General features: G+C 33.2%; 1 long non-coding RNA gene across 1 annotated transcript; it reads right to left on the bottom strand.

Annotated features, from left to right (window-relative positions):
* Window positions 1-5,842: 5,842 nt before the first annotated feature.
* Window positions 5,843-20,169, bottom strand: LOC309628945. Its single transcript, XR_014244795.1, has 2 exons — window positions 17,131-20,169; window positions 5,843-13,420 (listed from the first exon to the last, which is right to left on the bottom strand). It is a non-coding gene; the product is annotated as an uncharacterized lncRNA (long non-coding RNA).
* Between the last annotated feature and the right edge of the window lie 757 nt (window positions 20,170-20,926).

Raw genomic sequence — 20,926 nt, 5'->3', positions numbered from 1 at the left:
AAATAGACATTTCTCCAAAGAAGATATACATATTGCCAGCAAACACATGAAAAGATGCTCAAAGTCACTAATCATTAGAGAAATGCAAATCAAAACTACAATGAGGTATCCCCTCACACTAGTCAGCATGGCCATCATCACAAAATCTACAAACAATAACTGCTGGAGAGGGTGTGGAGAAAAGGGAACCCTCTTGCACTGTTGGTGCAAATGTGAATTGATACAGCCACTGTGGAGGTTCCTTACAAAACTAAAAATAGAACTACCATATGACCCAGCAATCCCACTACTGGGCATAGACCCTGAGAAAGCATAATTCAAGAAGAGACATGTACCACAATGTTAATTGCAGCACTATTTACAATAGCCAGGACATGGAAGCAACCTAAGTGTCCATTGACAAATGAACGGATAAATAATATGTGAAACATATATACAGTGGAATAGTACCCATAAAAAGGAATGAAATTGAGTTATTTGTAGTGAGGTTGATGGACCCAGAGTCTGTCATACAGAGTGAAGTAAGTCAGCAAGAGAAAAACAAATACAGTATGCTAACACATACATATGGAGTCTAAAAAAGAAGAAATAATCATTCAGATGAACCTAGGGCAGGACAGGAATAAATGCGCAGGCATAGAGAATGGACTTGAGGACACAACACAGGGAGGTGGAGGGGTCAACTGGGACAAAGTGAAAGAGTAACATTAACATATATATGCTACCAAATGTAAAATAGATAGCTAGTGGGAAGCAGCTGCATAGTACAGGGAGGTCAGATTGGTGCTTTGTGACTACCTAGTGGGGTGGGTGGGAGGGAGATGCAAGAGGGAGGGGATATGGGGATATATGTATATATATAGCTGATTTCCTTTGTTATACTGCAGAAAGTAACACAACATTATAAAGCAATTATACTCCAATAAAGATGTTTAAAAAAAAAAACCCGGGCTTCCCTGGTGGCGCAGTGGTTGAGAATCTGCCTGCCAATGCAGGGGACACGGGTTCGAGCCCTGGTCTGGGAAGATCCCACATGCCGCGGAGCAACTAGGCCCGTGAGCCACAACTACTGAGCCTGCGCGTCTGGAGCCTGTGCTCCGCAGCAAGAGAGGCCGCGATGGTGAGAGGCCCACGCACCGTGATGAGGAGTGGCCCCCACTTGCCACAACTGGAGAAAGCCCTCGAGCAGAAACGAAGACCCAACACAGCCAAATAAGTAAATAAATAAATAATAATTTAAAAAAAAACAAAAAAAAAACCCCTCATGACAGAAAAAAAAAAAAATACAGGGATATATGTATAGCACAAGGAATATAGTCAATATTTTATAATAACTTTGTATGAAATATAATCCATAAAAATATCAAGTTATTTCTTGTACACCTGAAACTAATATAATATTATACATCAACTCCAATAAAAATTTTTTAAACTTGTGCTTCAAAGGACAGCATAGAAAGTGAAAACATAGACAAAATAATGGAGGTTTTTTGCATATCACATATCTGATGAAGGACTTTTATCTAGAATCTATAAAGAATCCTCACAGCTCAATAATAAAAATACAAAATTTCAGTTTTAAAAAGTGATCAATCTGAATAGACATTTCTCCAATGTTATCAAATGGCCCATAATCACATGAAAAGATTTTCATCATCATTAACTATCAAGGAAATGCAAATCAAAACCACAATGAAATACGTCTTCACGCTAAGATGGTTTTAATTTTTTAAAAAAAGAGATAATGTGTTTGACAAAATTCCTTGAAGGGTTATAATTGTGAGAAAAACACGAGTAACAACTCCAGATTGAGAAGGATATGATTATCATGGGTTCAGATAACTCAGGAATGAAGGTATGGATCATAAAACAAGCAGCCACCAAGACCTGAGCAAATGAGCATGAGGGAAAGTTAAACAGGGAAATTTAGAACAAAGGAAGAAGAGTGTTAGTATGAGTGGCAGCCCCAAGGTCAAATGTAGCAACAGAGGTTGCAGTTCATCTCACTAACCTTCATCTCCGAAGTGGGAGGAAAGACCCACAGCAACTATAGAGAAGGTGCTCCCCAAACCTCTGAAGAAAATTATATATCTACCTAGCACAAGGGATGGAGTAGGTAGCCATGAGGTAACACCTCACAGATCTCCAACTGTAAGAATAATTTGCTAAGGCCCCCATTTCCTATAGTCTGAAACCCACGTCCATGTTTTCACTGAGACCATGCTTCCTTCTCCTTCAGCTCCTCTAAGTTGGGGTGGAAGTGAGGGAGTAGCTTATGCACTAAGGCAGGTCCAGTTCCTGAGAGATGGATTTCTTCTGTTGCGTGACTTTGGGTTGAGAACTCCATGATGACTTTGTTAAATTTCCCTTAGACGAAATGACTGTCTGGTTTGCTTCTACCTAAACTCCTTGCCTCCATTCTTCTATCTCTTTAGTTCATTTGGGCTGATATAATAGAAATATCATAGATTGGTGACTTAAACAACAAACATTTATTTCTCACAGTTCTGGAGGCTGGTCAAGATCAGGACACTGACAGATTGGGCGTCTGGTGAGAGCCATTTGCTTCCTGGTTCATAGATGGTCACCTTCTCGCTGTGGCCTTACATAGTAGAAAGGGCAAGAGAGCTCTCTGGGATCCTCTTATAAGTGCACTAATCCTATCTATGAAGGCTTCAACCTCACTACCTAATCACCTCCTAAATGCTCTACCTCCTAATATCATCATATTGGTGGTTAGGATTTCAACATATACATTTTGGGGGAATACAAATATTTAGTCCATAGCATTCAGGGTCAGACTTACACAGGATATGCCAGGTCTCCAGTTCTCATCCTACTCCTTCCTCATTTCTCTCACAGGTATGTCCCATAATAAAAGCCATGCATGTTTAATCATTAATTGAGTCATGACATCTGCTACTCAGAGGATCTGTACTCCTACAGCAATTACTACTATTAGCAGCCAAGTATGTGTTAGATTTCCCTCCTTCCTTCAACAACACTGATGCAAGATCAAGAAACAGAATATCTGCAAATTTTCCTGCTTTGATTCCTAAACTGCTTTCCACTTTCTTAACCGAATTCTTGATGCTATTTTTATCTGCAGATTTCTGAAAATTCCATAAAATTTCTGGCACAGTAGTTGACTGGCTGTACTTTCTAAAGTCATGCTTAGGTCTCTCACTGAGACTATCCCCTTTATACCACCCAACATTCATTATATTTATATCAATGTTCATATGGGATATTGGTTCATAATATTCTTTTCTTGTGTTCTGTATTTCTAGTTTGTATTTCAGGGTGATGTCAGCATCATATAATTCAATTTTATTGAAAACTCTGTGAAGAATTGTTATTTATTTCTTAATATTTGATAGAAATTATCAGTGAAGCTATCTGGGTCTGGAATTTTCTTTGTGGATAGGATTTCAACCTCAAATTTAATTATTAATAGATATGAGGGTATTCAGGTTGTTGGTTTCTTCTCAAGCTTTTGAAATATGTATCCTTCAAAAACAATTCCATGTTTCTTTAAAAGTTGTCAATTATATTAGGATAAAGTTGTGCAAAATATTTACTTATTATTCTTTATTTATTTATTATTTATTTTTGGCTGTGTTGGGTCTTCGTTTCTGTGAGTGGGCTCTCTCTACTTATGGCGAGCGGTGGCTACTCTTCATTGCAGTGTGCAGGCTTCTCATTGCGGTGGCTTCTCTTGTTACAGAGCGTGGGCTCTAGGCACATGGGCTTCAGTAGTTGTGGCACACAGGCTCAGTAGTTGCAGCTCGTGGGCTCTAGAGCACAGGCTCAGTAGTTGTGGCGCATGGGCTGAGTTGCTCCAAGGCTTGTGGGATCTTCCCAGACCAGGGCTCGAACACGTGTCCCCTGCATTGGCAGGCGGATTGTTAACCACTGTGCCACCAGGGAAGTCCCCTATTATTCTTTTAATATTTGCAGGAACAATAATGATGATTCCTCTTTCATTGTTGATATTGGTAATTTGTGTCTTCCCTTTTTTGCCTGATCATTGTGGCTAGAGTTATATCGATTTCATGATTTTATTTTAAACAGCTTTGCTGTTTTTGAATTTCTCTATTGCTTTTCTTTACTTCTGCTTTCTTTATGTGGAATTTTCTCTTCTTTTTCAAGATGATTAGGGGGCAAGCTGAGACATTGATTTAAGACCTTTTTCTTTTAAAATATTGAAATTTAGTGCTATAAATCTTCTTATAAGAATGCATTAATGCCTTAAAACACAAATTTTGATATTGTATTTTAAATTTTTTTCTGTAAAAAATGCTTTATAATTTCCCTCTTGATTTCTTCTCTAACCCATCAGTTATTTAGAAGTATGTAATTTAGTTTCAAGATATTAGGATATTTTTTCAGATATTTTTCTATTTTTTAATTTCTACTTTAATTATATTGTTGTCCAAAGAGATACTTTGTATAAGTCCTTTAAAATATATTGACACTTGTTTGTGCCCCATATATGGACTACATTAGTATAGGTACAAGAATGCTCTTGACAAAAATGAATATTTTACTATGTACTGGTTAAATGTTTTATAAATGTTATATATGTCAAGTTAACTAATTCAGTTATTTAAGTGTTCCATAAACAGAGTTTCTAGCTACTTGTTCTATCAGTCATTGAGAGTGGAGTGTTGAAATATTCAATCTTGATTAAGAATTTGTTTAATTCCTTTTTATGGTTTTATCTGTTTTTTAAATTTTATTTTGAAACACTTTTATCAGGTGCAATAATATTTAGAATTGCTTTGTCCTGTTGAATTGAAACTGTTATGATCATTAAATGGCATCTTTATCTCAGGAAATGTCTGTAGCTCTAAAAACTACTTTGTCTGATCTTAATATAACCAATGAAGCTTTCTTTTTATTAGAGATAGCAAGACAACATTTCCCATACTTTCCCTCTAACATATTGGTATATTTATATTTACAGTGGGTTTCTTACAGAGACCATGAAGTTGGGGCTTAATTTCTTTTAATCCAGTATAACGATCTCTGCCTTATAATTGGATTGTTTAGACTATTTGTATTTAATATGATTATTGATATTTGTGTTTAAATTGTCTATCTTGATATTTGTAGTCTATTTGTCCCACTTGTTCTTTGTTTCCCTTTTCCTTTTTCCCTTGTCATTTTTTGACTTAATTAGAGTTTATAATATATGTTTTTTTCTTATCACAGCCTACCTTCAAGTAATATTATCCCATTTTATATATATTATAATAACCTTATAACAGTATATTTCTATTTTCCCTACCTGGCCTTTGTGTCACCCTTGTTATGTATTTTATTTCTATATACGTTATAAATCTCAATTACATTGTCAGTATTGGGCTATAAACCTCAATTTTAAAGAGATAATAAAATGAAAATAAAATTATTTTTATATTTGCCTATAAAATTACCAGTATCAGTGTCCTTTATTTCTTTGAGTAGTACCAGATTTCCATCTGGTATTATTTTTCTTTTCCTGTATGACTTCCTTTAAATTTTTTTGTAATACAGAACTTCTGGTGATAAATTATTTTAACTTTTAAATGTTTGTAAAAAGTCTTATTTTTCCTTTATTTTTGAAGGATATTTTTGCTAGGTGGAGATTTCTGGGTTGACATTAAATACTTTAAATATTTTGCTCTATGGTCTTCTAGTCATTTTGCTTCTGTCAAGAATCCTGTCGTCATTCTGAATGCAATGTTTATTTTTACTTTGGCTGTTCTTAAAATCTTCTCTTTATTACTCTTTTAAGCCATTTGATTATGATGTGTCTTGTGTAGCTATTTTCTTGTTTCTTATGCTTGGGATCCTTTTGGCTTCTTGGAAGTATGGGTTAATAATTTTTATCAAATCTGGAACATTTTCAGCTATTGTTTCTTTAACTTTTTTTCATCCTCATCTTCTTCTCTCATTAGGGAATCCCATTACACTGTATTTGACAAACTGAAGTTGATCTAGAACTGATTGGTGTTTTGCTCCTTTATTTTTTTAAAAAAATCTTGAGATTTAATTTTCATACCATAAAATTGGTGTTTCTTAAGTGTACAATCCAAAATTTTTAGTGAATTTACAGAACTGTAAAACCATCACATTACAGATTGTGAAACAATCCACATTTAGAACATTTCCTTTGCACCCAGAAGATCTCTTATGCTCATCTGCAGTCACTTCCCATTCTTACCTTTAGCCCCAGGCACCAAGAGTCTACTTTATCTATCTATAGGTTTGTCTTTTCTGGACATTTCATATAAATGAAATCATATAATATTCGATAATTTTATATGTTTGGCTTTTTCACTTAACATAATGTTTTTTTAGTTCCTACATGTATTAGTACTTTCTTCTCTTTTATTGATGAATAATATTCCATTGTACGAATATACAATTCTGTTTATTATGTTTATCCATTCATCAATCTATAAAACATTTGGATTATTTCCACTTTTTTGTCTATTATGAATAATTATGTTATAAATGTTCCCATACAACTATTTATGTGGATATTTGTCTTCATTTTTCTAGGGTAAATATTTAGATGTGGAGTTGCTTAGTCATATGATAAATTTATTTTTAAACATTTTAAGACTGCCAAAACATTTTCTGAAGTGGCTGCAACATTTAACTTACCTAATAGCAATGTTGAAGTTCTAATTTTGTCCACATTCTCATTGACACTTGTTATTGCCTTTCTTTTTATAGCAGTCATTCTAGTGGGTGTGATGTGGCATTTCATTATAGTTTTGAGTTACACTTTCCTAATGACTAGTGTTGAGCATCTTTTGCTTTTTTTTTTTTAATTGAAGTATAGTTGAGTTACAAATTATGTTAGTTTCAGTTATACAGTGCAGTGATTCAGTATTTTTGCAGATTATACTCCATTATAGGTTACTGTAAGAAAATGACTATAATTCCCAGTGCTATACAGTATATCCTTGTTGCTTATCTATTTTATACATAGTAGTTTGTATCTATTAACCCCATACCCCTAATTTGTCCCACCCCCCTTCCTTCTCCCCTTTGGTATATCATATATCTTCTTTAGTAAAATTAATCTTCCAACCCGTGAAAATCCAATGTGGCTCCAATTATTTTGATTTTCAAAAAAATTCATCTTATTAATGTTTTGTAGTTTCTATTGTGCATGGTTTCACTTTTCTGTTACATTTATTCTTTATTATTTTATTATTTTTGATGTGTTATTATTGATGAAATTATTTTCTTAATTTTCATATTGTTTACTACTATTATATAGAAATATAATATAAATATTGACATTGTATCCTCTGACCTTGATTAGCTCATTTGTTAATTATAGTTGATTGAACATTGTGTATATTCCTATTTACATGTTGCTGTTTGGCCTGCTAATATTTTATTGATGATTTCTGCATATATTCATGAGAAATATTGGTGTATATTTTATTTTCAGATTCACTTTTTTAGAAAATTTTTAATGGAATATAGTTGCTTTACAATATCATATTTGTTTCTACTGTACAGCAAAGTGAATCAACAATACATATACATATATCCCCTCTGTTTTGGATTTTCTTCCCATTTAGGTCACCACAGAGCACTGAGTAGAGTTCCCTGTGCTATACAGTAGGTTTTCATTAGTTATCTATTAATAGCTCTTTTAATATTTTAGCCTACTAATTCCACCATCTAATTCCTATCTATGTCTGTTTCCATTGGGGATTGGTTTTTCTCCCCATTATGGGTCATATTTTCTTCCTTTTTTGCATGCTTTATAATTTTTTATTGAATGGCAGATATTGTGAGTTTTACCTTATTGGGTGGTGAATAATTTTGTGTTTTTATAAATAGTAAGCTTTACTTTGGAGCATGGTAACTTACTTGGAAATGATTTGATCCTTGTAAGCTTACATATAAACTTTGTTAGGCAGGACCAGAGCAGCCTTTAGTCAAAAGCTAATTTTTCCCAACTATTGAGGCAATAACTTTCTGGATACTTACCTGATGCCCTATAAATTATGAGGATTTTCCCTCTTGTGGGATTACAAACTATTTCCAGCCCTTGTGAAAGTTGAAATTGTGCCCTTTTCTCCATTCATGTGGTTCTTTTACCAACCTCATGCAATTTCCTCCCGTGCATAAACAAATGACTATTCACCTAGGACTGTAGATCTCTGTGCAGCTCTCTCCTCTTTGGTATTATCCCATGCAAACTCCAGTCATCTTGGCCTTCCCAGACTGCCAACTTCATCTCCTCAACTCAAGGGCATTGCCAAGTTCCTCCTAGAGTTCACCCATCCTCCTGTTCCAGTTGAAGACTCTTATCAGGCAGTGAGCAGGGACAATCACAGTGCTCACCTTGATTGTTTCCTCTCTGTAAGGTCACTGTCCTTTACTGCCTGATGTCCTACATCTGCACACTGTTGCTTCTTATATTTTAACTTTTACTTATTTCTGGCAGGAGGGTAAATCTGTTCCCTTCTATACATTTTGAAATTTAGCAGTCTCTTTCACTCACTCTGTTCCTACCAACATCATGGAAAAACATTGAGAATAAAAAATTTTTTTCCTTAAAAAAATGTAGAATATTTACATTTGTTCCAGCCTACCTATAAATAGAAATGTCTTAGAGATGATAGGTGTCTTGCTCAAGGCCTCAAACATCGCTATGAATGAGATAAGACACTAATCCAGTACTTATTCTATTAATTCACAATTCTTTGAACTATTAATGGGGCTTCCAAGAATCAAACAAAAGTCAGTAAGTGTGAATTTTTAATAATGTGGTTTTAAATATAATTTGCTCTAAATTAAATGCATTTAAGGACAAAATTGTTGAAAGTGTTTGTATTCTAAAAACAAAATAAAATCCATCAACCCTCAGAATATTAAGAAGTTAAATGACACTAGAATTTTTTATATAAGAAGCAATATATTATGCAAAAATATAATGTAAAAAATTAGATATTTTATTTTCTAGATTAATATTATTAATGTCAAGAAGAGGAGAAATGAAGAAAAAAAGGAAGGTAAAGGAATTTGTTTTATATCTCCCAAATCACCTCTCTGATGTACTCAAATGGAAAAGGACATCAGAAATAATCATCACCAACGTTGCTTTTAATTAGCAATTGGCACATAAATTGTGATGATATATTTATTTTCTAATAAAATATGTATATTATATACATATTGTATTCATCTTGCTCATATAAGTGGTTTAGCATTTTGGGCATCAGTAAAGAATTTACCTCATAAATTGTTTCAGTTATTATAATAATTGACCATTAGCTTACAGTAAAGTAATTGATTAGGAGAAACAGATATATTATTTGCAGCTGTTAATAACCCTAAATGTTATCATATGATCAATCTCATTAGACCAAAAAACTTAGCTGAATATTCTGAAGAGAAGTAGGTGGCTTCCATAAGATCTAGAAGTCATGTTACTATAATAACCATTTTTATAACTAAGACATATAGACTCATGTGCCTGGTATTAAAATGGAGTCAAAGGGCAAATCAAGCTAAACTTGATATCTTAATTTGCAAATACACAGTTGCAGGGGACAACCTGCATTACTATACCTGCTTATTATGTTATACTCAGGTTCAGTTAGGTTAAGATATGGTACTCACTGGGAGTTCTAATTCATATTAGAAAAATGAAAATATTTAATGCTTTCCTAGTAAATCCATAATAAATCACAATAAAAAGGGTAATTTTTAGATGAAGAAATTTCACAATCTATGAACAGGAAATTATGATTATATAAGGATTAAATGAAGGTAGAATCTCCCAAATTGTGGGCTTATTTGAAAACTTGCAAAATTAAACTTTAAAAATCAGGATCAGTTTGGTGCAAATAATGTACTGTTGCCAGAACAATGAGTACATACCAGATTATAATACTGCAATATGAAGAGAGAGTTTAATCATCTGTAAATGACTAAGACACTAAGAGACTTTTTGGCCAGAGATCAGAAGAGATTCGCTTCTTGATAAGCCTCAAATGAATAGTTTATATTCATGGAGCAGTGAGTCATCAGCACTGTAAGAGACAAACATGAGTCATGTCATTTTCCAACAAAGCCAATTTATTTTCTACACAAGAACATATTAATTTATAGTCCTACTATCAGAGGGAGATTTCTTCAACGTTTTCAAACTCTGAACTATAGAGATTCCTTTCCTACTGTCTTTGGAGGGGCAAATATTGTGGTTTATCTATTGACAAACTTCACAAACAAGATATAGTCAGTATTTTCCTATGAGTGAGGTGACTTGGCAGTCTTTTGTAAACCCCAAACCATTGACAGTTAGGACATCCTAGTACATCTTTTTGTTTCTCATTTTGATTTCTGAGGGTGGGTTGCAGACAAAAACAGCTTCCTCAATGTCCAATAAAATTTTTTACGAAGTAGCAAGCATGCACAATCTATCCTGACATAAAACAGGATAGAAATACTTTACAAGTACGTTATGCTTACTGATGTGTCATATTAACTATCTTGGGATTGACTAGTCCAAGCTTTTGGGGACTGTGTTTTCCAAGTTTCAATTGATGTTTACTTCTTGGACAAATTTACATTTCCACAATCATCTCATGGAAAATAGCCGAGTCTCACACGCCTGACCTAACACTGTGCAAGTTTCTCCAGTAAAGGAAAATAAATCTGGTCTTAGTACGTGTTTATTTTACTGTATACAGTGTGCACTGGACTTTATCATTGTCTTCTTAATCAACATAGTAGATCTGGAAGAACATATTGATAATGTCCTCATTTAGAGATGAGAAAACCTCAGAGATTAAATGAATTCCCCAAGATCAAGCAACCAACAGGGAAATAACTTTAAATCAAACTTCATGCCCAATATCCTATTCACAGTGAATATTTAATTATGTACCATTTTAGCACAATTTAATGGTGTGTCACAGTACAACTGTGAGCTAACATAGACAGTCTATTTTTTTTAAGAATATGGAGTATTATGTTTATCAACAATGAAAAAATACCTATCAAGTACTTACTGTGTAGCATACATCATGTTAAAAGTAAAAACAAAAGTAAAACAAAACATTTAAATTAAGAAAATTGAGATTGTTGTCCTACTTTCATGTACTTTTTCAAAGAGAAATTGAGTAGTATATTCACTGTAAAGTTATTACCAGCTTTTCCTTCTTTCTTTCTTTCTTTCTTTCTTTCTTTCTTTCTTTCTTTCTTTCTTTCTTTCTTTCTTTCTTTCTTTCTTTTCTTTCTTTCCTTTCTTTCCTTTCTTTCCTTTCTTCTTTCTTTCTTTTTTTCGTTTCTTTTTTTCTACATAGATCAAGCCTGGTACTGATTGCTCTCAATTATCTACAATAATTTCATGGTCACACAGCCTCTTTTTTCTCCTTTGTGAAACTTAACTTCCTTCTAATTACTCTATTGTTTTTTCTTCGAATTATGAGATTATTTTCTTTTAATAAATTTTAAAACCTAGCCTTTGGCACTTTCTTATCTTTCAATAGTTTCTGGGAGAGAGTGTGGAGAATAAAAGAAGAAGAAGATGAGAGAGAAAAGAATGAAATGAGAAAAAGGGAGAAATGTCAGATTGCATTAATTTAATGAAAGACTTGAAATAATTGGAGCATAATTTTTTAAGTAGCTTTAATGCTAAAAAATACTTTAATCATTCATTTATTTGAAGTATTTATTGTCTTTTTTAATAGATCTAGCCCTGGTCTTTCTGTGGAGATGGAGTAGTGGATAAAATTGATACGATGAAAATTCAGTTGAGCATTTTTTGTAAGTTGAGAATGTCTGCTGATTATTTAGGGTGTATAGTCCCATGCTTAACTACATTCATCTATATGTTCTAAAGTAAAGCTTGAAAATAGTTGTGTCATACATTTCAAATGAATGTATCTTACTAAACTATTATTGAATAATAGTAAATGTTTAATTGTCCACTGTAATGTAGAGATTCTTACTTTGATTTTTTTTTTCACTTATTTGCCATTATTACACTAACATTGTGAGAATGAAAGCAGATATCTTTCTCAAACATTGTATTAGTTTGAAAATATTACTATTGTTCCAGAATAGCATCACCTCCTAAATGTTAAGCAACTGAGACACTGGAATTTCTGTCACAGATGGCATGTTAATATCCAGATGTAATAAAGTTGTGGGCATATATCCTTTGCAGGATATGATTATGTGACTATGAATCAAGCACTAGGAACCTACAAGTGCCACCATCTAACTTCCTGAACATTTAATTATAGGAATAATGCTAACAACCTGTTATCCTTTTATTATCCTTCAGGGCCTTTTCAAGTATGCAGGAAATGTTTTAGACTTGCATATGAATCAGCACATGATGAGTTACCTGTTTTGTTAGATATTTAAGGGAAGGTATTTTCAAGAAAATATCTTGGCATATGGTATAACTACTGAATCCATCACAGTGCCACTTTTCATATTGTTTTATGGGCAATGAAACAAGGTGCATTATGACTACAGGGAACAATAATTCACCAGAGGTTCTGTTTTTTGCTTAGCCTGTACACTAAGTTATGAAGGCAGATTGTTTCTTGGTGTTTGCTGAAATTTATGGCATGTACATATTTTTCTGTAAATGTCCTTTCAACTGAAAAATGTTACGTAAAACTCAGGGGAGTTCTTGTTGGGCAGTGGTGGGGGAAGGGTGATAAATGATTTATACAGAATTCTGATGCTGTTTGAAGCAGTTATAGAAAATGTTTTAATCTGGATTCAACAGATGTGTCAATGAAAATGTGATTGGCATGGGTAGAGCACAGACAGCTTGCATAGCATAAATTTAGAGTCTCTGAGATATTCTCTTATCTAAATCCTTCCCATTCTGTGCACTCAAGCCCAACATTTTTAATTGAGCACCAATATTTTTATTCCTCAAAAAGTTGTAAGACATACAGTACAAACAGGCCCAGGAAAGGCAAATTTACACTTAATTTCACACTACACTGTAAAAGGTGAAAGCTTTACCTATCTTATAAAATCTAAGCCCTGATAAATCTATCCCAAGAAGTGGTCAATTTTAGTAGATGTTTTGCTGATCAAACCACTTTGCATTTAAATTATCAAGAGAAATGAATTAGCGATCAAATTTTCAGATGAAGGCAGGCAGAAAAGAAATAAAGGTTAGAGCCTCAATTTTACCCTTTGATGATTTTTCCAGTGCCTTCTCCAATCTAGTTTCCTCTTTACTCAAATATACTCTCCAATAATCAGTTTAACTCATAACTGTAATGGAATATGCATCTAAGATACACAGAATCACTTTGGAGAAATTCCTTGTTTCTCTATCTTCTATCAAGAATATATAAGTTTTTTCTTACCACATTATGCTTTCTTGATTCCTTGTTCCAAATTGAAATAATTAAAGCTGTTCAAACAAAAAGACCTCTGTCAGTAGGTTATAAAACACATTTATTGAATTTTAGAGTTTAATCTGGAGAGGAATAAGAAAAAAAAGCAAACCTTAAAACCTAATAATTGTCAAGTCAATAATTAAAACTTGAGTGTACACTGAAACTTCATCTCTGGAAAACTGTAATATGTCTCCCAGCCTGTGCTGTTTTTAATCTTGGAACAATAAATATGCAATATCGAAAAAAAATGACCTAAAGAGAATAACTTATTTGAAAATAAAGTAGTTAATGGGAAACCACTTGGAAAACACAGGTTTAAAATAACTAAGTGGAAACTCTAAATATCTAGGAAAGCATGATTTAGGAGGTTCTATAGTATTAGCTGTTGTTTTATAGAACATTATGAGTAAACAATTTTCTGGGATCTGGTTTATAGTGTGTAATTTTTTTTAAACTATGACTTTAGTTGTAGAAAGATTATATTTTACATTTAATTTCATAGAAAAGGTAAAAATATTCCTTCACAAACTGCAAAAAATGATTCATCAAAAGTTATTTGTGATTGCTGATATTTTTTAACTTCTTAATTTATCAATGAAAATATAAAGCATTGGACAATGTATGTTATGACTAGTGCCGCAGAGACAGTAGGTTGACTCAAACAAAACTCACACCTCATATTTCTAAATGGTTTGGTTAGAAGTTCTCTTCATATACAAAACTGATTGTTTAAGACAACCATAAATAAGTGCTGTTGGTGTCCATTAATATCCATTAATATCTCATATGTCCAGCTAAAATATGACTTCCTCTATAATGTTGAAAATAGTGATCCCCAAAATAATAGCACAACAAATCACTACCTACTGGAGAAGTAATTTTATTCTATATACTTTATTTCACAGTACTATGAGGAAATATTAAGGTAATCAGAAAATTTTCTAGGTACACATAAACTATCCTTTCCTTCAGGAAAAAATAAAGCAATAAAACATTCAAAGAAACAGTTGCTTAGATGACTGGGTTTGCACTCTTATTTTGTTTCACTATATTTTACCAAATGTGTTGGAAAAATAAAGTGAGATTCATGGCATGATTATTCTACAGGATTTTATAATATGTTTTTAAAGACAGTATTATTACTATGCAAAGGCATCCTTGCCCAAAGATATTAAAATATACTCAGAATTGGTGTCAGACTTCTTAACAGATGCTTAGTGTCGGTAGGACTATTAGAAACTTAGTGAAGTTCAGGACAAAATTATTCCACATTTAAAAAGAAATTCAGTAGTTATTTAAATGAAAACAACAAGAATTGCTAATGTTAGGTATTTGGGCTAGGTCTATTTGTTAACATATTTTCATTTACATTTAACGTTAATTGTTCCACTAAAGTTAATTTTTGGCAGTCATATATCCTTGTGTGGGAAGGGATCTATGAACTGTATTTAGTCATTGATCATTCGTTATGATGTGATCTATATTGTAGTATTTTAATTTAGAGGGAACCTGGTATGATCTAAACCTATGATTTATGTTTTATATCTTCAATGTCATTTTATGAAAAGAATAATTGTTAGAAGTTTATTATGGAAGAATTGGTATATGTGTTTTTCTTTCACTGAATATTAATAGGACGTAAATGGCTCATTTCCATTAAATATACAATTATTCTTTGTTATTACTTGCATTCTACAAGCATGAAATCTGTTTGATTCTACTGTAGAGTACTCAGATTTCTGCCTTAGAAAAACATATGTATTTTCGATCCCAACTTGTTAGACTTATAATTCTATTACTGTGAAATTTATCATATTTTGTAAATATATTTTGCATTTAGTATTAATAGGAATGCTTGAAATATTGTCCTTTAGTTAACTTTTGCAAAGATACAATTGTGCTTATCTTTAACATTTTTTGTTTTGAGTCAGATTATTAAAGTTTCATTAAAAATCAGAAAATTTACCCTTTTAGGCATACAGTTAATATGAGTTTTGACATTTTTGATTCATGAAACCATAATTACATAGAATGTTTCCATTATTGGAAAAAAAGTTTTCTCTTGCCCCTTTGTAGTCAACGATTCCCCTTACCTCAACACTTGACAGCCAATAATTTGTTTGCTTTTTCCAGAAAGGAATATAAAAGGAGTAATTCTGAATGTAGCCTTTTCAAATCAGCTTCTTTCACTTAGCATAATACATTGGAAAATCATCCATGTTACTCCTTGTATCAATAATTTCTTTTTTCTTATTGCTGAATAGTATTCCATTGTATAGACATACCATAGTTGGTGTATCCATTCATCATTTGAAGGACATTTGTGTTATTTCCACTTTTGACAGTTATGAATATAGCTTCTATAAACACTTGCGTGCATGGTTTTGTGTGAAAATAAGTTTTCATTTCTCTTCAGTAACACTAAAGTGTGTATTATTTGATTCTATGGTAGATGAATATTTAACTCTGGTAATAAACTGCCTAATGCTAGTCCAAACTGCCTGTACATTTTGCATTTCTACCAGTATTTTATGAGAGTTCTAGTTACTGTGCATAATTTTCTGCACTTGGAATTTTTTGTTCGGTTGGCTTTTGTTTTCTTATTTTGTTATCATTATAGGTGCAGTGGATTTTCATTGCGGTTTCCATTTGTATTTTCCCAATGACTAATTTGTACATAGCCTTTTAATCTATGTCTTATTTGCCATCATATCTCTGGGCAAGTGTCTTGAAATGTTATGCCCATATTAATTGCGTAATTTGTTTTCTTACTGATTTTTAGGGCTCTTCACATACTGTGGATACAAGTCCTTTATCAGATATATGTTTGCAAATGTTTCTTCCCAGTCTGAAGCTTGTCTGTTCATTTTCAAACATGTATCTTTGATTTATCCATTCATTCATTTATTTTGCATATAGACATCTAATTGTTCTAGGACCATTTATTTAAAAAACTTTCTCTAATAAATTTTATTTTCAGCTTTGATTAAAAAAATTCAGTTATGTTAAAGGTAAAGGTTGGCTTCCCAAACTGTCTTTCTTAATACTTCTGCTTCACCCTCAACTTTCTCTCTTCCCTGTGTGCCTGTGATTCAGATGAGATGTCTCCCAATACTCTTGACCCTCCCTCAGTAGTTGACTCTGTTGCTTGTTACTTAGGGCAGGTATGTGTCTGTGCGTATGTGCTGGGGATGGAAGCATTTTCTCTCTTATCCTCGTCCAACATCAGTTTTAGGCTACCTCTGCATCTCTGCATCTGAAGATCACTTTCTCAGTGATTCTGCTCATGGTCAGACTGTGATCTTTGGTGAATTTTATCAGAGAAAGAGTTTTCTTTTCCTCTCCCACCAGCAGAAACCCTTTTATGGTCTGGGCCCACGGCAGATACATGCTCTTTTCTAAGCCACAGTGCACCTCTATCTGTGTCCTCGAGGAGACAAGTTACCTTTTCGCCACCTGCTTAAGGTAGAATTATCTGGGAAGGGCTTTTTGCTTTTCCCATAGGGAGCCCCTCCACCACCTTCTCCAGGCCTTCACTACCACTGGAGCTTTCTCTCATCTCCTACCCTGTGTCCGATCTTTCTCATGAACAACCAGGGAGTTTGGAACATAAGGATGATTATGACCTTCCCTTGTGTCTGTGGCTTCTATTGTTTTCTGTACTCTTAAATTAAACTACACTTAGACTTCAGCAATTTGTTAAATTTAGTTGAATTCGTCTTACCTGCTGGTATGTCACCCAGAATCTCTTCTCCCTTATTCTGTCGTATGTGTGCCAGTGCTCGTATCCTGTTTCCCTTCACAAGTCCCTATCTTTCTTTAGATGTCATGGTACTTTTATTTTGTTATTAGGGTGGGAGCAACGCTCTCTCCAGTTTTCTACATCCTGGCTGGAAGTAGAACTCCTCCTAGGCAGAAGCATATCTTATAAACTTTCACATAAACATGAATGCTGGACTTCCTCCAATAACTATGGCATCATTGTAGATCTTGTTTCTGGATGAGTTTACAACAAAAGGGAATAGAACAGGAACTGCCAAGACTTTTTTTTAGTGTATGTGATCCTACCAACTCAGAAAGGAAAAAAATATGCCTGAAGATGAAGTATTTTGTAGAGATTGCCTAGGGTTCGGTCTTTCAAACACTTGCCCCAATCCTAGCCCCAGCTCTTTCCTTGTCAATAAAAGATTTAGGATCAATGCACTGTATGTGAATTTTTGGCCAGTCTGAACTGTATCCTTTTTTATCTAGACATGATAGGTTTATCACATTACCTACAATGCCCATCAGAAACCATCCCAGATCTTTTTTCATTTTAAGCCATTAAAAGGCAAGTATAGAGTGCCATATGAAAATAAACAATCAGTGAATATCACCAGCTTTATGAAAGCACTATATTTCAAAAGGAAGAGCCCATCTTGAATAATAAGAGAAACAATTTCCTTGTTTATGATTTACACTAATTTCTCATTTATGTTAAGATGCAATTTAGGATTGCATTTTACCCATGAACCTAGAGCTAAGAGGCAACAATCTTCTATCAGGGAAAAAATATAGAGATAAAAGTCATAATTGCTGAAATAAAACTACATCAGTGGCCCTGATCATAGTTAGACACTATAGAAAGAGGTTTTCGTAAAATAAAGGTCTAACTTGATACATTCTATCAGGACTAAGAAAATGAGAAAGTGAATAAGACAGTAGGAAATAACATTTGGAAATATTTTCTCCTAGTACACAAGCTGTCTTTTCATTTTGTTGATTGTTTCCTTTGCTGTGCAAAAGGTTTTAAGTTGAATTAGGTCTCTCTCTTTTTTTTTTTTTTTAATTTTTGTTTTTATTTCTTTTGCTTAGGAGACACATCCAAAAAATATTGCTACGGTTTATGTCAGAGAGTGTTCTGCCTATGTTTTCTTCTAGGAGTTTTATGGTTTCAGGTCTTACATTTAGGTGTTTAATCCATTTTGAGTTTATTCTTTGTATATGGCATGAGGAAAAATTCTAATCTCAATGTTTTACATGTAGCTGTCCTGTTTTCCAAGCACCACTTGTTGAAGAGACTATCTTTTCTCCAAAGTATATTCTTGCCTCCTTTTTTGTAGATTAATTGATTATAAGTGCATCAGTTTATTTTGGGGCATCCTATTCTGTCCATTGATCTTTGTGTCTGTTTTTGTGCCAGTAACATGCTGTTTTGATTACTGTAACTTTGTAGCATCTTCTGAATTCTGGGAGGGTGGTGCCTCCCTCTTTGTTCTTTTCTCTCAAGACTTCTTTGGCAATTTGGGATCTTTTGTGGTTGCATATGAATTTTAGGACTATTTGTTCTAGTTCTGTGAAAAATGTCATGGGTATTTTTATAGGTGTTGCATTAAATCTGTAGATTGCTTTGGGTAGTATGGCCATTTTAACAATGTTATTTCTTCCAACCCAAGAACATGGGATACATTTCCATTTCTTTGTATCATTTTCAATTTCCTTTATCAATATTTTATAGTTTTCATAGTATAGGTCTTTTACCTTGGTTATGTTTATTCCTAGATAGTTTATTCTTTTGATGTCATTTTAAATTAGATTTTTTTTACATTTTCTTTCTGATAGTTCATTATTAGTGTATAGGAAAGCAAGAGATTTCTGAATATTAATCTTGTATCTTGCCACTTTACTGAATTCATTTATTAGTTCTAATAGGTTTTTGGTGGAGACTTTAGGATTTTCTAGATAAAGTATCATGTCCTCTGCAAATAGTGACAGTTTTACTTCTTCCCTTTCAATTTGGATGCTTTTCTATTTCTTTTTCTTGTCTGATTGCTGTGGCTAGGACTTACAATACTGTGTTAAATGGAAGTGGTGAGAGTGTGCATCCTTGTGTTGTTCCTGGATTTAGAGGAAAGGGTTTCAACTTTTCAGGGTTGAGTATGAGGTTAGCTCTGGGTTTGTCAGAAATGGCCTTTGTTGTGTTGAGATATTTCCCCTCCATACCCAGGTTGGTGAGAGTTTTTATTGTGACTGAATGTTGAATTTTGTCATTTGCTTTATGTGCGTCTATTGAGATGGCTGTGTGATTTTTATCTTTCCTTTGGTTAATCTGGTGTATCACATGGATTGATTTGCAAATGTTAAGCCACATTTGTGCTCCTGGAGTAAATCCAATTTGACCATTGTGTGAGATCCTTTTTATATATTATTAGATTCAGTTTACTAATATTTTGTTGAGGATTTTTGCATCTATATTTATCAAATATGTTGTCCTGTAATTTTCTTTTTTGTAGTGTTTTTGTCTTATTTTGGTATCAGGGTATTGTTGGCCTTGTTGAATGAATTATGGATTGTTCCTCTTCTTCAATTTTTTGAAATAGTTTGAGAAGTATAGGTATTATCCCTTAATGTGTTTAGTAGAATTTCCCTGTGAAGCCATCTGGTTCTGGACTTTTGTTTGCTGGGAGTACTTTTATTACAAATTCAATTTCACTAGTAGTGGTTGATCAGTTCAATTTGTCTGTTTCTTTTTGATTCATTTGTGGCAGATTTTATGTTTATGGAAATTTGTCCATTTCTTCTAGGTTGTCCAATTTGTTGGCATGTAACTGCAATATTCACTTATGATTTTTTGTATCTCTGTGGTGTTAGTTGTTATTTCTCCTCTTTGATATCTTATTTTGTTTATTTAGGTCATCTCTCTTTTTTGTGAGTCTGGCTGGAGGTTTGCCAATTTTGTTTATCTTATTGAAAAAAGTCTTTTTGTTTCATTGATCTTTTCTATTGTTTATTTGATTTCTATTTTATTTCCTCTCTGATCGTTATGATTTTCTTCCTTCTGCTGACTTTGGGCTTTTTTTGTTCTTCTTTTTCTAATTCCTTTAGGTCTTAGGTTGTTTATTTGAGATTTTTCTTGTTTCTTAAGGAAGACCTGTATCACTATAAACTTTCCTCTAACAAGTGTTTTTGCAGCTCTTCACATACTGTGAAGATTTGGAGTGTTGTGTTTCCATTTTCATTAGTCTCAAAGTATTTTCTGATGTCTTCTTTGATTTTTTTCCTAGACCCATTGGTTTTTTAGTAGTATGTTGTCGAATCTCCATGTGTTTGTTCTTTTCCCATTTTTCTTTCTGTAATTTATTTCTAGTTTCATACCATTGTGGTTGGGGAAAATGCTTCATATAATTTCTATGCTCTGAAATTTGTTGAGACTTGTTTTGTGGCCAAGCATGTGATCTATCCTGGAGAACATCCCATGTGCACTTAAAAAGAATATGTATTCCTCTGTTTTGGAATGGAATGTCCTGTGGATATCTGTTAAGTCCAACTAGTCAATTGTGACATTTAAGTCCACTGTTGCCTTATTGATTTTCTGTCTGGATTGTCTGTCTATTGATATAAGTGGGGTGTTAAAGTCCCCTACTGTTATTGTGTTATTGTCAATTTTCCCCTTTATATCTGTTAGTATTTGCTTTATACAGGTATTCCTGTACTGGGTGCATATATGTTAATGAGCATAATATCCTCTTCTTGTATTGATC

Source organism: Balaenoptera borealis (genome assembly GCF_965194805.1).
Source record: "Balaenoptera borealis genome assembly, chromosome: 5".
Taxonomy (NCBI): domain Eukaryota; kingdom Metazoa; phylum Chordata; class Mammalia; order Artiodactyla; family Balaenopteridae; genus Balaenoptera; species Balaenoptera borealis.
The sequence above is the reverse complement of the archived record's forward strand: the minus strand, read 5'-3'. Positions and strand labels throughout refer to the sequence as shown.